Below are 16,269 nucleotides of genomic sequence, written 5' to 3'. Positions count from 1 at the left end.
TTTGCAATAATGAGGAATAGGAAGGAAGGACGTATTCTCTTTCTTTCTCCCCCCTTTTTTTTAATGCCTTTAAATTAAAACTTGGAAGACACTTGGAATTATCCCTGGGAGGCATCTTCCAGCCAAACATGTTCTTGCAATCAATGCAGGAGAAAAGAAATAAAAGGCACTGCCCAGCAGTACTTCAGAATGCAGCCCAGACCAGGTGGAGGTCTGCAGACCTGTCTGCTGCAGGATGACTCCAAACCCCTGCCCTTCCCTGGGGGTTCTGGGAACAGCTGATCCACCAGGTAAAAACATCCCAAGAAAACACCCTGCTGGAACAAATGTCTGCTCTTGTGTTCTGGTTTGGACAGACACAGAGCATCCCAGCCTCTTTTGAAAAGTCCATCTCCTTTGAACACAGGCAGAGAACACACTTCACACACACCAGCTCCTCCACCTGCTCCCAACCTGCCAGAATTGCTTTTTCAGAGAGGCAGATTTTTATTTTAATTACTTGTTTCTAAAGAGAAAATTGCTGAAAAGCACCAAAACAGATATTGCATTTCTTTCATCATCCTAAACTTCAATTGCCAGGAACCAAAATGAGATCTCACAGCAAGGCAAAGGGCTGCAGATGAAAAGTTAATCCCCAAACCATCAGGAAAGAGGTTTGAAAGATTTAGAAGCGACTTGTTGCTTGACCTGGAAAGAAGATGCTGGAGCCCTGGGTCAGCAGCTCTCCTGGGCCTGTGATTGAGTAGGTGACATAATACAGATGACTGTGACTGAAAATTAATTGATGTTACATCCCTTATAAATCTGGACTACCTGGCCAAAGCATAATGCTCTCAGAGTGACTGAGAGCTGCTGAAATATTTATAAGAATGAGATATTACTTTGGCTTAGCTGGAGCAGAGGATTAACTTCATCACTCCCTCCTTTCTCCTCCCTTCTCCTAAAAATATGAAAGCTGCTTCAAAAGAGGGAAGCAAAACTTTTTCATATCCACTTTAACAAAATGTTATTTTGAAATTAGAATGAATTTCACTTTTTGGGAGTATGTAATCCCTGTAGGACATAGATATACATATCCCACACAGTGTGCTACACAACTAAAACACAGCCTGGTACCTCTCAGCTCCCTCACAGGACTGCACACCTGCCCTCCCCCAGCAGCAGGACCATCCTAATAGAATTCCTTTTGAAGGGGAGAACTAGAGGAAGCCTGGGATCCCTTTTCAGATGCAGCAATAAGCCATTAAACAGACTCATGTGGTTGAGGTTACTCTACTATTGCACACACAGCAGTGAAATCTTGTCCCTGAAGCTGATCCATGCTTTGGGAAGTGGAAATGGAGCACGAGGATATTTATCACTGCCAAGAGAAGAACTGCTGGAGCCCTGTCCTTTCCACAGCCCATCTGCTGGGTTAACAAGGGGTCTAAAAGATGAAAAGAGCACAGAAATCCCTGTGGAACTCCAGGCCTTTCTTGTGCAGATCATGCTGGAGGGACAGCAGGGGAGAAGCCAAGGGAGCTGCAGTGATAACTAACCCAAGGAGGAGGAAAGGAGAAGGGGAGAGGAAATGAAGAGGAAATGAAGAGAGAAGGAAACAGGTGAGGTGGTGAATGAAGGAAATCCAGGTGGGAGCAGAAGCCTTTCCACGTGCCCTTGGTGTGGTCCAGCACCCTAACCCACACCTCCCTGAGCTATTCCCCACTTTGTGTCCATCTGCACATCAGACCTAAAGTCTCCTCCCACCCCCTGTGCCTCAGCATGCTCAGCAGCACCCACAGGCTCACACAAACCATGCTTCTCTCCAGTTTCAGCACTGGTAATGAGAATATCTGTACATATTATTTGTAAGATGTTTTATTATTATATTCATGTTAGAAAAGGAGTTTCAACAGTTGTTTCCCTGTCACCCTGCTCTGCCCAGCACTGCCTTGCATTGTGCATGCAGGGAGCATCCTGCAGCCTGGCCAAAGGCCACCAGCTCCCTCCTCCCTGGCAGCTTTGGACCCTGACAAACAGCAGCTCTCACCTTGGAGCTTGCTCACTTCTCAAGAGCTGTTTTTCACCATGTTTCTGTGTGCAGACACACAGAACTGCAGCCAATTTATTCACCAGTTCCCAATAGCTCTGGTTGGGAAATAGGGGAGATTTTTGCTCATGGACCAGGGCAAAGCAGCAGGAGGAATTGCCCAGGGTAAAATACACATCTGGGTCCCCACCCTGGGCTGCTTGGGGTGCCTGTGTCTGTCACCTACATGGCGGTGACAGCTGTGGCAAATGCACTCTGAAGTATTAATACCCCAATTTTAGCTGTGACTTATCCCACCAGCTCTTGGCCTCATGAACCTCAGCTGTGAGCTAAATAAGGATTAAGCCCATGCTTGTTAACAGGTTTGAGGTTTGGGAATGATCCCACCACCTCTGTCTCACTGGCAATGGCTGAACTCAGCGCAAGGAAAGGCATGATCTCATTTCTTTGCTGGACCATTTGGGTAACTGGGGAAGAACTCTGATACCCTCTCACCCACACAATATTAATTTATCCCAAGCCTAGATCTGCCCTTCTTCCTCATTCCCCAGTTTTTTCCATCCTCATCATTTCCAATGAGCAACACTTGCAACCAAGAGCCAGGATGGACCTGATCCTTTTCCATCCCTGATAAGCCCCAGGGTCCTTCCTGGTGGCTCCCATCAGCAACAGATCAATCACAAGAGGGATTATTGTCAAAATATCCCTGTCTCTATTGTCTGGGGCTCTTCCTCAGCTTGGAGCCACACAAAAGCTGCTGGCTGGGAGGATGACAGTGCCAGGTGAAAAGCTCTCCTGCTCCTCTGTGTGATGACCTCCATGTCCAGCAGGATCAGCACTTCAATAGCAACGCAGGGAATTTCTGAAGACATTTGTTTATCACAGCCATGTGCCACCATTTGATTGCCTGAAAAGCCCAGGAGGGCAGCTAAACACAGTATCTCCCAGAGAGTGACAGTCAGGGCAGTCGTCACTTGGAATTAACCAGACACCTTCAATACAGACAGAAAGGACTACAAAAGGAGCATTAAAAGAGCAGTTACATCCCTCTCTTAGCCGTGGTGCCTGTTTCAACTTCTCAGGCTGTCATTAGGGACTGCCACGGGGGACTGTGGCACAAATGAAGAACACAGACAGACACAGCAGAGAGCAGCTCCTGCTCCCCCCAGCAAGGAAAGCCTCCCCAGCAGCACAGGGCAGAGTGGCACCACTGATCAGGGCACTCACCTGCATCAGGCAGAGACATCCACTTTCCCCTGAAGGTAATGGTAAGACATGGAGAAGGAGGTTTCTCAGTGCAAGGCAGGGCAGGAATTATTCTAAGCTTACTTTAGGGTTTCTTGTACAATTCTGTAAAAAAAACAATTCTCAGTTGCTCATATTGGGAAAGACATCATGATGGTTTCAGCTTCTGACTACAGCTTATAAAGTCAAAATTTAAATCCACCCTGCTTCTCCAGTGAGCTGTCCACCCACCCCACCCCAATTTGTCAGTATTATTTTCCAAGAGAAACCAAAGACAGGAAAATGATTTTATACCAAATTAGAGTCTTCCTCCTCGTCTACTGCTTGGGTGGAGAGGCAAGCCACAGAAAATTCTGAATTGTCCAAATGAAACCAAAGACAGGAAAATGATTTTATACCAAATTAGAGTTTTCCCCCTCCTCTATTGCTTAGGTGGAGAGGCAAGCCCCAGAAAATCATGAACTGTCCAAATGAAAAACATATTCCTTATATGAACACTCTGGGATGGTTTAAAGCAAGGAAGAAATCTTCCTCTGCAAAACCTTCAGACTGTCAAAACTCCTCACAGAGTCATTTTGACAAGCTCAAACCATAAACCCTGTAAGGTTCACTGCCCATTAATATTCTTGGATGATTCCTTTCTCTATTTGATTGCCACCAAATGCAAACATCAGTTCTTCCAGACATTATCATGTCTTGTAATGAACAAAAAAAAAGGGAAGTTAGAAATATAATCTGAATATCCAAAATCTTGCAAACGAGCACTCAATTTGCCTATAACTATGTTGTCTGAGTTCATCATCCTTCCTGCAACTCTGCACAGGTGAACAAAATGCATTTTCACTGCTTTGCACAACCAATTTGTGCAATAGAGCCCAGGAGGGCATCTCCCCCTCCAGCTTTTAGCATGACATCCCTAACTCTGCCCACCCAAAATGGACAGGGAGCTAATGTCCCTGCAGCAGTCACAGGGACCCCCAGAGGGGTCTTCACACCCAGGCTGTCTGGCTAAGGAAATATCAGCTACATCCAGCAAGTCCTACCAGCTGATCTGATGCCATGAGTGTCCTGGAAAGCCCAGCTTTGTGCACAGCCCTGTTACATCACCTGGGAATATTTATGGAGAAGAACAGCGCTTTTTCCATATGCCATGAGTCACTGTGGAGATCCTTGCTTTGCACTCCCAGGTATTTTTAGGCAGTGGGGATGGCTGCAGGATGGACCAGGAGTACCACATGTCCCTCCTTAGCCACTGGCCTGGGCTCCCCAGGGAGGTTTGGCTGACAGCCTCAGGCAGCAGCATAGATCAGCAAGGCTCTGCTCTCCTGTGACACTACATCAATAAATGTGCAGCTGAGACAAGGGAGTGTAGGCACATAAATATATATGATTAAATTCCCATTGGTTTGAAATTTTCCCCACACACTCTGCCTCTGGGCTGCATCTCCCTGGCTCAGTTGGAGCAACAGATATATACTCTGTCAGGGCTTTGATATATTAAAAACAGGAGGTGTCTGAGTCCACTCTAATCCCCTTCACATGGCTCATTTTTAACCAGGGTTTCTCACAGAAGCCATCCCAAAGACACCTCCCCCAGCTGAGTAGGGGGACTGGCATGTCTGCAATGCACCAACGATGGAAAACTGAGGGACTTGTGCAAAAAAAGACCTTTTCTCTCTCTCCTCTCCCAAACACCACCCGTGACTGACTGCTGCCACTGCAGCTCCAATCTGTTTGTGCAAACACCAGACCCTGATCTGGCTGGGTAGAGACATTGCCTGGATGCTGCAGGAAGGGAGGGAAATTTCACCTGGAAGAGCAGTGCATAAATAAAACTGATCAAAAGTTTTAGGACTTGTGGAACGTGCATAATGTGCTTTATCAGAGATATCGTCTCCCATGCCTAAACACTTCCAGTGGCTGCCAGGGAAAGAAAAATAAAAGGTCTCTTATAAAATTATTATCCTGTCACTTAAGTCAACAGCAGTGATACCACGATAGAAGCCAGCAGTTATGTCACGTTGTTTTATCACTATAATTACATCAAGAACACAGTAACTGTCTGCGAGAGATAAGATGATGGAAACAGCTCTGCTGAAGCTTCCTGTTCACAGCGCTGGGATTTGCAGACTGGTTTGGGGTTTGGACATTACATTCAATTACTGTCCTTGAGTGCTGAAGAGCCATGTCAGTGAGGAAATACAACCAGAGGGCTCCCCTGGTTTTTCCAGCTGCAGGTGGGGTTGTAGGAGTTATCAGGGTCAGTCCAGAGGATCACAAAGGACCAAATTAATGGAAATTGGCCTCTGGAGGATCCCTGGGTTTCACAGGCTGCTCAGGCTCCTAAAATGTACAGCAGGGTGACATGAACACTCCCACAAAGTGGTGGAGGAGAGCATGTAGCCACATTTGCTGAGCAGGAATCGATCGACCTTTCCCCAGGCAGAAGGGATATATACTCAGGAAAAAGACATTTTGTAGGCTGAGAAAGGACTTGGCATGAGAAAGGTAAGCAATTCTGTGCAGCTTGTAGTGTTGCAGGAAAAGGCACTGAAGACTATTCTGCTGACCCCAAGATGACCTGCAGTCCTTGATCTCACACACATGCAAAGTGGCATAATCCCTACAGACCCCACTAAATTCCCAAACAACTGACACCCTCCAAATGCTTCCCTCAAGCTGGTAAATTCGTAATGCATCATGAGGTTGTCATTATTTGCTGGTTTTCCATTCCAATTTCCCCTTGGCTCAGAAATAAAATGCAATGAGGTTCCTTCAGAAACCCAGCAAACTCCTTGCTCCTATATCATCCTGAAAACTCATATGTTTCTGTCCTCTTTCCCATAGTTTCTGTGTTTATTGCAAGTTGTTCTGAGTCACCACTGCATTCAGCATGCAGTACCTGGAAAGCTGCAGTTGTGGCAGCTTCTGGTTGTCAGGTGAGACTGTGAAAACAAATAGTAACAATGAGTTTCAGAGAGTAAGTAGTTGTTTGGGTTTTTTTGCTTTTTTTTTTATTTTTTTAATAGAAAATATGAGCTACGTCACAGATATTTGTAAAAAGAGAGAAGGTGCCTGACTGGCCCTTACTGTTTTTCTACCATCCCTGCCCCTCCTCTCTTACTCAGAAATTCATGGAATCATGCAGTTATTAGACCTTCCCACACTTGGACAAACAGGATTCAGGCAAGGAATACAAATAAAACTCCTTCTGAATTCACTGCAAGTGTGCTTTGATTTCCCCTGCTAATAGCAGGGAAAGACCCTCATGACAGCATTACCCCTGTTATCCCAGAGTCACTGCTTTTCAGGGCTGGGTGGACCCATAAACACCTCAGTCACCTCCAAAACAAGAATTTTCAGCACTACATTAGTGTTATTGTTGGCTGCAGAGAAATCCCAAGGGAACCTCAGTGCTGTAAGATGGATGCAGGGACCATCTTCTCTGCCGGACAACGCAGAGGAAGATGATGCTGAGGAAAACAAAACTGTTTACTACCCTTTCCAGAAAAGTTTGAAATAAAATATCCTCTTGTCTGAAGTCAAGAGCAGCAGCGCCGTTAAGGATGATCCGTCATGCCACAGAACTTTATCACGGTAATTACATCAGGAACAAGTTTACCATTGGAAAAAGAAGAAAGATTACAAGAAGCAATCCACCGAAACAGCTGCAGTGTCACAGCTGAGAGATATGCAGGGAAGAGAAATGCATTACATGGGGGCAGTTGAGGATGAATTCCAGGTGGGAAGGGCTGAGTGTTCCATGTGTTTGGAGCACAGGTGAGCCGGTCTGCTTACAGCCATGTGATCAGTGGTCCTGAAAGGGCAAGGTTTTCATTTGCATCTGCACTTTTGCTAATCATGCAAATGGATTTCCAGAGGGCCTTCAGAAAAACGTGGAATCACTCATGGTTTTTGCAAGATTCCGAAAGAAATTACCTATTCAAAGTCCCTGACAGCTACACAGGCTGGAACCATCCTGAATCAAGAGGGGATTGTGCTTGCATGTCCCTTGACATCTCACATTAACTGCACAGCCATCAGCCTGAATGTCTGACCTCTCAGCAGCTCAGGGAAAGGACCTCTGTTGTTTTAAAGCCTTGTGGAAACACACAGGGGATGCTAAATTAGGATTTGTGCAGAGCCTGTTCCCAGTACAGCAGGACCAGACACCAGTGAGACAACATTCTGTCTTTCCCACAGAGCAAGGGTTGTCACAAACAAAATTATTTTTTTTTTCTTTCTTTTTGACTCATCAAATTCTTGAGGGGGAGCATCACATCACCTTTCTGAGAGAAAATGAAGGTCATTACAGCCGTTACCATTACAGTGCTAAGCTCCCAGCAGCAATATAATTTAAAGCTATTTCCTCTGCTCCAGAGTCACTGTGGTGTCTTGCCCATCACAGAAACCTGCCCTGCTCACCTCGAGTGACTTGCCAGACATGCTCTGGAAGAGGCATTATGTAGGCAAGAGATTTGGAGCAAATGGCTAAGAGAGAAAACACCAAGAACAACTGAGAAAGAATAGGATGAGAAACCATAAATTGCTGTCCTTACAAGGAGCTACCCAGGTCATGAGTTTGCCAGTCATTTTCAGGGCATGTGCCCTCATACCTTCCTGGCACAGGCCTGGACAAAATTGTCATACAGCCTGCAACAAATTATCAGCCCAGTAACAAAGATGACACTTTCTTCTTTGTGCCAAGCCCTGATCTTACTCTCTAAGCATCTCTAAACAGCACACACACATCAGTAGGCAGACTCCAGTCTCACCTGCTGACTGCTGTGATCCTGGATCCTTTCCAGACCAGCTCCAGGCCACAGCACAACACAGAGAAAACACCCATTGCTGGGGAAATGGTCCTATTATTGTGACAGATGGGTTCACTTACAGCCCTCCAGCTTGATATTTCCATGGTATCTCTAAACACTGGTCAGCCAAGGATTCCCAGCCCTCCCATGCTCAGTGCCCAGGAACACTCCCTGCCGTGGGATACATCCTAATCAGAGCTACAAAGACACATCCCCTCTGATCTTCAAAGCACTTCATCTCAGTGCCTGAGCAGAGCTCAGGGTGTGCAGATGCAGGCATTCTCTCCTGCAAAAGCTGCATCTGGAGGAAGGCACAGAAACATGGAGTTCCTGTGTGAGTGGAAATGTCACTGAACTGAAAGCTGAGCCAGGATGCTGTTTGCCCAGGAAAAGAGCCCAACACCAATTCATCCTCTCACTGGGAAGCCTTTGTTGATGCTATTGCAAGTAACACTTTGATAGTTATGAGAAAGCCCTTCAAAGGTGTTCTAATTGGTGGTAATGACTTTTAAATGCCTAAAGAAGCTGGTGGAAAAACAGACAGGTTAGGAATGGAGTCAAGACAGGTGTGAGGGAAGTTTCAGGGACAATTGGCAAAGGACAAACATTTTCGGTTTGTTGTTGCACAACCTTCTTTTTAAAAATCACCAACAGAGCAGGAAGAGAGCATTTTGCATGTGTGTGTTTGCAGAGGGTGTAGAAAGTCAGCTCTCTAGCAGGATGGCTGCAGTGTTCATTTATTAAATACATGAGGTACACTGAGGTAGGATTTATGACATCAGGTGTAAAGTAAGTTGAGAGTGAAAAAACCAGCCATCTTTGAAAGCCATTTTAGAAAAGGTATCCATGATAACAATAAAATGAAGATGACAGGCCAAAGACAAATGCTCAGCAGAGTTTCAAAGGTCCCTTCACCTCCAGCATGGGGATATTGGAGCACTGGGAAGGTACTGCTTGCTGGGGCAGAGGGGAGAGCAAGTTCTCTACACAATTTTTTTTAAGTAGCAAGGGGAGGATTTACCCAGTCACCACCACATGTGCTTGCAAAACCATCACTGTGTTCACCCAAGCATTCAGATGGGTGAACTCTAGAGAAACAGATAAACACCTGCCACAAGAGTGGTTTCTGCTTCTTTAAAAAGTCACATCTCTCTAACACAACATTGCAGATTAAGTTACAGCAACTTCAGGACAGCAGGGTCCCTGCTCTGCCTGCATCTGCCTGTGAGGGACAAATTCAAAGCTTATGAAGTTCTTCTTGTCTTCAGTGCTTTATATCTCAAGCACTTAGCTTCTGTAGTCCATTGAGCTTGTAAAAACAATGTCACATCCCCCATAACAACATCACCTGGGCTAACCAACACTGTCCTGACAGTCTCTGGTCAGGGCCCAGACAAGCTGACAATATGCTTCCCCTGCACGTCCTTTGACAAAAACAGAAGCTCTCAGTACCCAGGGCTTTCAAGCTGATACTTCCACTCTAGCTTTAATCTCCAAAATCAATTAAAAGCAAAGCAAATAAACCCAAGAGATCATCTCCCCCCCCCCCTCCCCACCTTTCTTTCAGCTTCACAGGCAGGAGAAAAAAATTATCCTTCATAATATCACATTGAAAGCACGTACCACAGATGGCTGTCACTCAGTCATTAAGTGCAGTTTTGCAATTCCACCTATCACTCTATGAACCAGGCTGATTTGTGCATACTCGATGCATGAGTAACATACAGGAGCATCCTGCATCCCTCGTGAGAAGTCATTATAGATAAAACAGCCAGATCCCTGATAAGGCTTCAAAGGGGCTGGGAGTGTGTTGCCTTCAAAAACATTGCCAGTCCCTCCTGAGATAAGTCCCTCTTGAAGCTGACTTGCACCCAGGCTCAGCCAAGCTCTCTTTCACACTCCAGAGCTCTGCTGTGGCTAAACACATCATCTTGTCTGCAAAGGATGTCTGAGCAGGGGAGAGGTAGAAGCCTCACAGGAAAAATGCCTCATCTGAGCAGGCTTGTGTGACCTCAGGATGCAAAGGCACAGGTTGTCAGGCCCGGTGGGCTTCCACCTGACACTGAGCTGAGTCATTTTACTTCCAGTCATCACCTTTTGGTGCTGCCAGGCATCATCTCCTTTTGGTGCTTTGCATGCAGCGCTGCAAGGCAGCAGTGTTGAGTCATCCCATTCATCACACATTAGGCTGTGGCCAGTCTGCTGGGTTTTTCACTCGAGTGGACGCCTGTCCTATGGGTTTGTGAGTCACCATTCACTGAGAGCTGCCAGCCCCAGCCACGAGGAACATCTCATCCAAAAGGATGGGGCCTTGTTTCTTGCTGCAAGTGAATGATCAGCTAAGCCCCATTGCCTATCAAGGGCTGGAGGAGAGGAGTATAACACAAGCGGGTTGATGGCAAAGCTTCTGTTTTGTTGGCACGTTTTAGAAGAAAGCATAATAATCCAGTAATATTTTAGATATCTGAGATTTACGAAAGGAACCACAGTAACAAAACTCTCATTTTCCTTAACACATCCATAACACATTTCTGAGCATTCCCTTAAACCAGAGCTGCAGAGACACCAGCTTGTTAATTATGTTAAGATAAAGGGGAAATTTGGCAATTAAGCTCCCATTTTTTGCATATGTCCCTGGTAGGCTTCTGATAACACTGTCTGCTGCCTGAAGGCAGCATTCCCCCACACAAGGTTTCCTGGAGACTCACTGCTCTGACTAAGCCTTCCATCACTGCCATGTAATCACGAGCTCACACCAGGAGGTAAAGCTGCTCAGGCTGTGGCAGCCATTGTGGCCTGAACTTTTCTCACAGAGCATCTTAGGATGAGTTTCTCTACCGCTGAAAGCCCAGCAAAGCAGATTTTAATGACTCTGCCAGCAGGAGCTGGTGGGATTTTTTGCCCCTTCATCTAAGGGAGGTGATTTTCAAGGACCTGTATTCGTGTGTTGGCTCTGGTGGTTACTAAGGCTTGATCACTGGAACAGGGGAGGAGATGGAAAAGAGCAAAACCAGTAATTTCATTCTGCTCACATGCACACCAACCTCCCTGAGCACACACGAACATGCAGTTAAATGTCCAGCACATACTGATTCCACTTCTGCCAGCCCATCCCTATCCAAGTTCAATTCTGAGACCATAAAAGTGGCCTGAGTACAGTATTTAAGTACTCTTGCATTTTTGCCAGCAATGAACAACCAAGCACAGAGGGCAGTATGGGAGAAGAAAGAGCAAAAACCACAACATGGACTATTTCACTACCATGTTTCTAATTCTGATTCAACAGTTGCTGCAGCATGGAGGGTTTAATTCTGGATGTTAATAATCCCCATGAAGCACTGGGTCTGTGCCCCCAGTAAGGATGAGACACAACAAAACCCCACCCCATTTTAGTCCCTACCACATGCTTCCCAATAAAAGAAAGCAAACTCTGAACTGAGCCATCAGGGCTTCAGTGAAATCTGAGCCAAGGCGATGGTGAAAGCTCTCCACATCCCAATAACACTAAAGACTTGTTGACTGTGTAATTCCACATAAGGTTTCATAGTAAAAGCATTAGCAGCATGGTTTGTTTCACCACCCTGCAAAGCAAAATGCTGTTTCTCAGTTTGTTACCTCCACCCAACCCTCACCAATAGCTCAGAGAGGAAGGAAATGTTCCTTCCATGATTACTGCAGAGTATTCCCCAGACAAACACATTGCCTTACCTTGAACATTATTTAAGCATTTAACTAGTTGCATTCCCTGTCTGTGTGTGGAAGATTGGCTTTTCCTCTGCTTAGATGAATTAAAATGGATTTTGCTCTTCCTCCTGCCCTTCAACTCCTCACAATCACTTTTCTGAAGAGCCCATATTTTCTGTTGGTTTCACCTGAATAAATTCTGAAGTTTGAAGCTTCTCCTGCTTCCATCAAATCGGACCTCAGAGACAAGTGGCAAGTGGGGCTGAGGAGAAGGTAGGGAAAACAGGTTTCATTAAATGAACCTGGAAATATCAAGCATCATGATCAGAAGGTGAGATTTATTCTTTTCTAAAGATCGGGAGAAAGAGGATGGATGAAGTAAAGAAAAGATAAAGGCTTTGGTATTGAACAAAGTGGCCATCAAGAGGCCTAACTAAATTTTCATTATACCTTGATAGTAACTATAAAAGGAGAGGGAATTCACATCTCAGAATAATGAGGGAAAACACTCAATTTGAATTGTCCATAAATACCATGCGCTTGGAGGCTTTGCACTTCTCAACATTTAAATGGCAGTTTAAAAAGAAAATAAAGACATGAAGGAGAAGGGAAGATGTACCCTTAGGGAAAAAAAAAGCAGGAAAACAAAGATCTTTGTATCCATTCAACTTGATGTAAACATTTCCCCTATCAAGAACTAATTACCAGTGGAAAAATAAGCATTGGGGGTGCCTGTAAACGCTGGTTTGCTACAAGCAACATTTATTACAGTGAGATTTGACTACATCACAGTCTGACAAGCACAAGCTGAATCCACCACCTTGGTGCTGCACAGGCTGCTGCTTCCAACAGGGTTCAGACACCTCCTCTCACTCCAGCCCAGTGGCACTCGAGAGCCCCCGCTGCGATCAGGGGCGAGAGCACAAAGCTTTGTACAAAAAACTCCACAAGAAGCACTCCTTGTTCACGAGCAGCCAGCCAAACAGGCGAAGCAGACAAAGGCAGCAGGGGAAGTATCATGATCCCTATTTCTCGAACAAGAAGCCGAGGCGCAGAGAGGTGAGTGAGTGCTTAGAGCTGGTGTGCTGTGCAGTGATGGAGCCAACATGCCTTTCTTGTTTACCTAGGCATGCTAGGAGGTGCTGGTGGCTTTGTGACTCCCAGGGTTAACTGCACAGGCTCCCAGGCTTGCATTTGTTCAGATTTAACAGCAAGCAGCAACCCCACCGCCCCCTCATTCCCGTGATTGCCACACCACCCGTGACTGTTAGAAAGCCAGCTAAATCAAAACTGGAACACACCAGTGATATTTAAATTAATATACAAGCCCTTGTAGTCAGAGCAGGAATTAATGCCTTGATTGATCTCCAACTCTGGCCATCTTAAAATTCTCTCTGAAAGGCAGCTCTTGCATCCTGCTGCCCTGACGGGCAGTAAAACTGGGCTGTTCTGGGATGTGCTGAGCAGAGATTTCCCAGCAGTGTCACCTACCAGTTACCCACCATGAGATCATATTTTCCCAGTCTAAGCATCCCTTGGGGAGCATCACAGAGAGGGACAGGCTGCATTTGTAGGTTTCAGGGCATTTGCTGCATCTCAGGTCACACAGACACAGATCTGCATTTTGTCTATGGAGTGTGATGCTGCCTGCAGAGAACTCCCTGGTTCAAAGCAGCTTCAAATTTAATGCATGAGATTGTCCTGCTCAACCTGCTTGAAGGGAAAAGCCTCTCCTCTCTAGTGTTAGGACACATCCTAACCTACACCTGGCACTTGTAGGATGCCCTTCTATAAATCAGGCTCTAGCTGACATTGTGTGGTACAAACAGACTCTTTAGCCATGACTTGAAATGGGGCCAAAGTCATCAGACTTAAAAGGGATGAAAAGTGTTTCCTCTGTAGTAGATTTATTCTCGATATATCTCCTCACAACCCTCCATTTTATTATATTTGCACCAAGAATGTCTCCCTCAAAAGTCTCAGCTGCAGAATCCATGTTAGGAAAAACCCAGTCACTGGGGTCATCTATGCAGATGCTTCCCACTAACAACTTTCTCTCTCATATCCCCCACGTTGTTTAAGGGACAGTAAAATAATCCTAGAGATACATTTCCCACCAGGAAAAAAAAGAGCATTGTTGCATAAATTTCAGCCCAGCATCCATGAACCAGCCCTCCTTCCACAGCCTCTAACCACATCAAAAGCTTCACATAACTGGGAATACCCAGGAGAACTGATAGGTCTAATAATCAGTCTCACCGTTCTTGCAATTACTGGAGGAGTTAGGGGCTCTTATCAAACTCAGCTCTACCTTATCACCTCCTCACTGCCTCCCTCTTGCTTCTGACATCTTCTCCTGGAGGTGTTTCACTGTCAGCTTCTTGCAGCCAGATACTTTACAGACCTAATAGGAGCCGACAAACAACGTCTCTGTCTGAATGATTAGCTGATAATCACAGATATTATCTTTGCCAAGTTTTTTTGACTAGAGACGCCCAGTTCAGCCTCCCTTCACCCCAGCATCCCACTGCCAAAGCCCACAAATCACATCAGTGTGAGGGATGGGTGAAAAACAAAATCCAGCTCATATTGTCTGCCATCAAAAGGCTGCTAAATAATGCAACGAAATGAAAACAATTTGGTTTGGATGATTGATTATAGGGAAATTGCTCATACCTCCGAAACGTGGCACTTCCAATCACATCTTTGTTTCGTTTGTCAGCAAGGAAATTAAGTTCCTCTCCTGGCACAGGGCCTGTGCTGTCCTGTTAGCTGCATTTGGCACTCTGCTTCACTTTGCAGCAGTTTCTTGCCCCACTGTGACACCTCACCTTGCCCCACCTGAGCTGCCAAGCTGTGACCCTCTGGGACAGGAGGTTTGGCTCCAGTTTATCAGACTACAGTGGCTCAGCTCTTCACTGAGGCAGTTCTCCCAGCTGCTCACATTAACCCCAAATGACATTCACTCCAAACAGCACAAAGTGCAGCCTTGGAGTGATCAAGAGGACACCCAGAACCTGAGGATTTGCAGTTCCCTCCAAGAGAGTCTTCCCAAATGTGGAATTCCCTCCTTCACCTTAATGCAATTAAATAGAGACTTGACCTTCAGATCTTGAAAGCAATATCAGTAACTGCCTCACACATGAAAAAGCAGAGGGATAAAAAGAAGCACATTTGTGTCAATAAAGAGCAGAAAACAGTCCCACTGGCACAAAAAATACTTCTCTTCCTCTCAGCTCCTGAAATCCAGCAACAAAAGGGATCTCCTAGTCCTGCACTGTGCTATGACAGGCGGTGGTTCTCTATATCCTTTGAATTAATTTGGCAAGCTCTATTTTAAAAACAAGTTCTGATTTTTGCCTCTAGCATTCCCATTATGAAAGGCTGTTTCAGAACATTGCTGTTCTGACAGTTCGAAACTTTCTTTCAATTTCCTGCCTAATTTATGCCTGGCCAGTTTTATAGTCATGTTGTTACAGCAGTGCTGTTCTTTGGTTTAAAGAGTTCCTTCTCCTCCTGATGTTTGCTCCACAATGATATATGAACAGAGCTGTCACATAAGGCACGTTCAACCTAGTTTTACCACTAAAAGATGAAGACTTTATCTATTTATAGATGGGTTTTTAAACTCCTCGAGGAAGCGACTGTTTTTATATTGTGCTTAATTATAGATACATATGGCAGAAAGGCATTTCGTGGGAGTACCAGAGGCAGGATCAAATATACTTAAATAACTTAAATAATAGTTGTTTGTCAAATATATTTAAATAATATTTGTTTGTCTAGCCCATTCCTAAAACTCACTAGGAAAGGAGATACCACATGTTTCCTAGATAGCCTGTTTCAGTGTTTTACCACTCTAGGGATTGGAAGGGTTTTCCTAACAAACATCTTAAATCCTCACCATGGATTCAATCACTTTCTTTTTCTTACACCAGTGACCATGGAAAGTGACTCATCAGCCTTTTTATAAGAGCTGCTTCTGAGAGGAAGACTGACTGCATCCCATTTCCATCCTTTCTCTCTTAAAATGAACAAATGCAGTGCCTTCAATCTTTGTCCACAGGACTTGTTTGCCTGACCTCAAATCATCCACTTGTTTTGTTGTTAGGTTTTGGGGTTTTTTTTCACTCTGGGCTCTCCAAATTCCTTAATGGGTGTAGATAAAGTTCCACATCCGTTCTGGATACCCACACTTGGCTGAAGCCCTGCCAGCCCCAAGCAGGTTGTAATCATTGCCTCACAGGTCTGGCAGAGAGCACTCTTGTTAATACAGTCTTGGATACAAGGAGGTGTTTTGCAGCAGCCTTGCAGGGTTGATTCATATTCTACTTGTGAATCAGAGCAACCCTGGCCCTCTCCAGATGCCTCATTGTGTATTCCCTGTTTTGTGTTTGTGTATTCTGCTTTGCCTGCCCCAGAGGAGTGCTTTGCACTTGTCTTAATTTCATCTCTTTTGCTTTCAGGCAGGATCTCTCATTTGTAAGGATTGTTGTA

General features: G+C 45.2%; 1 long non-coding RNA gene across 1 annotated transcript; it reads right to left on the bottom strand.

Annotated features, from left to right (window-relative positions):
* Positions 1–5,155: 5,155 nt before the first annotated feature.
* LOC146432626 (uncharacterized) lies at positions 5,156–14,657 on the bottom strand. Its single transcript, XR_014854179.1, has 3 exons — positions 14,449–14,657; positions 11,797–12,034; positions 5,156–6,219 (listed from the first exon to the last, which is right to left on the bottom strand). It is a non-coding gene; the product is annotated as an uncharacterized LOC146432626 (long non-coding RNA).
* Between the last annotated feature and the right edge of the window lie 1,612 nt (positions 14,658–16,269).

Source organism: Lichenostomus cassidix, chromosome 10 (genome assembly GCF_008360975.1).
Source record: "Lichenostomus cassidix isolate B80296 chromosome 10, HeHo_3.0, whole genome shotgun sequence".
NCBI classification, from domain to species: Eukaryota; Metazoa; Chordata; class Aves; order Passeriformes; family Meliphagidae; genus Lichenostomus; species Lichenostomus cassidix.
The sequence above is the reverse complement of the archived record's forward strand: the minus strand, read 5'-3'. Positions and strand labels throughout refer to the sequence as shown.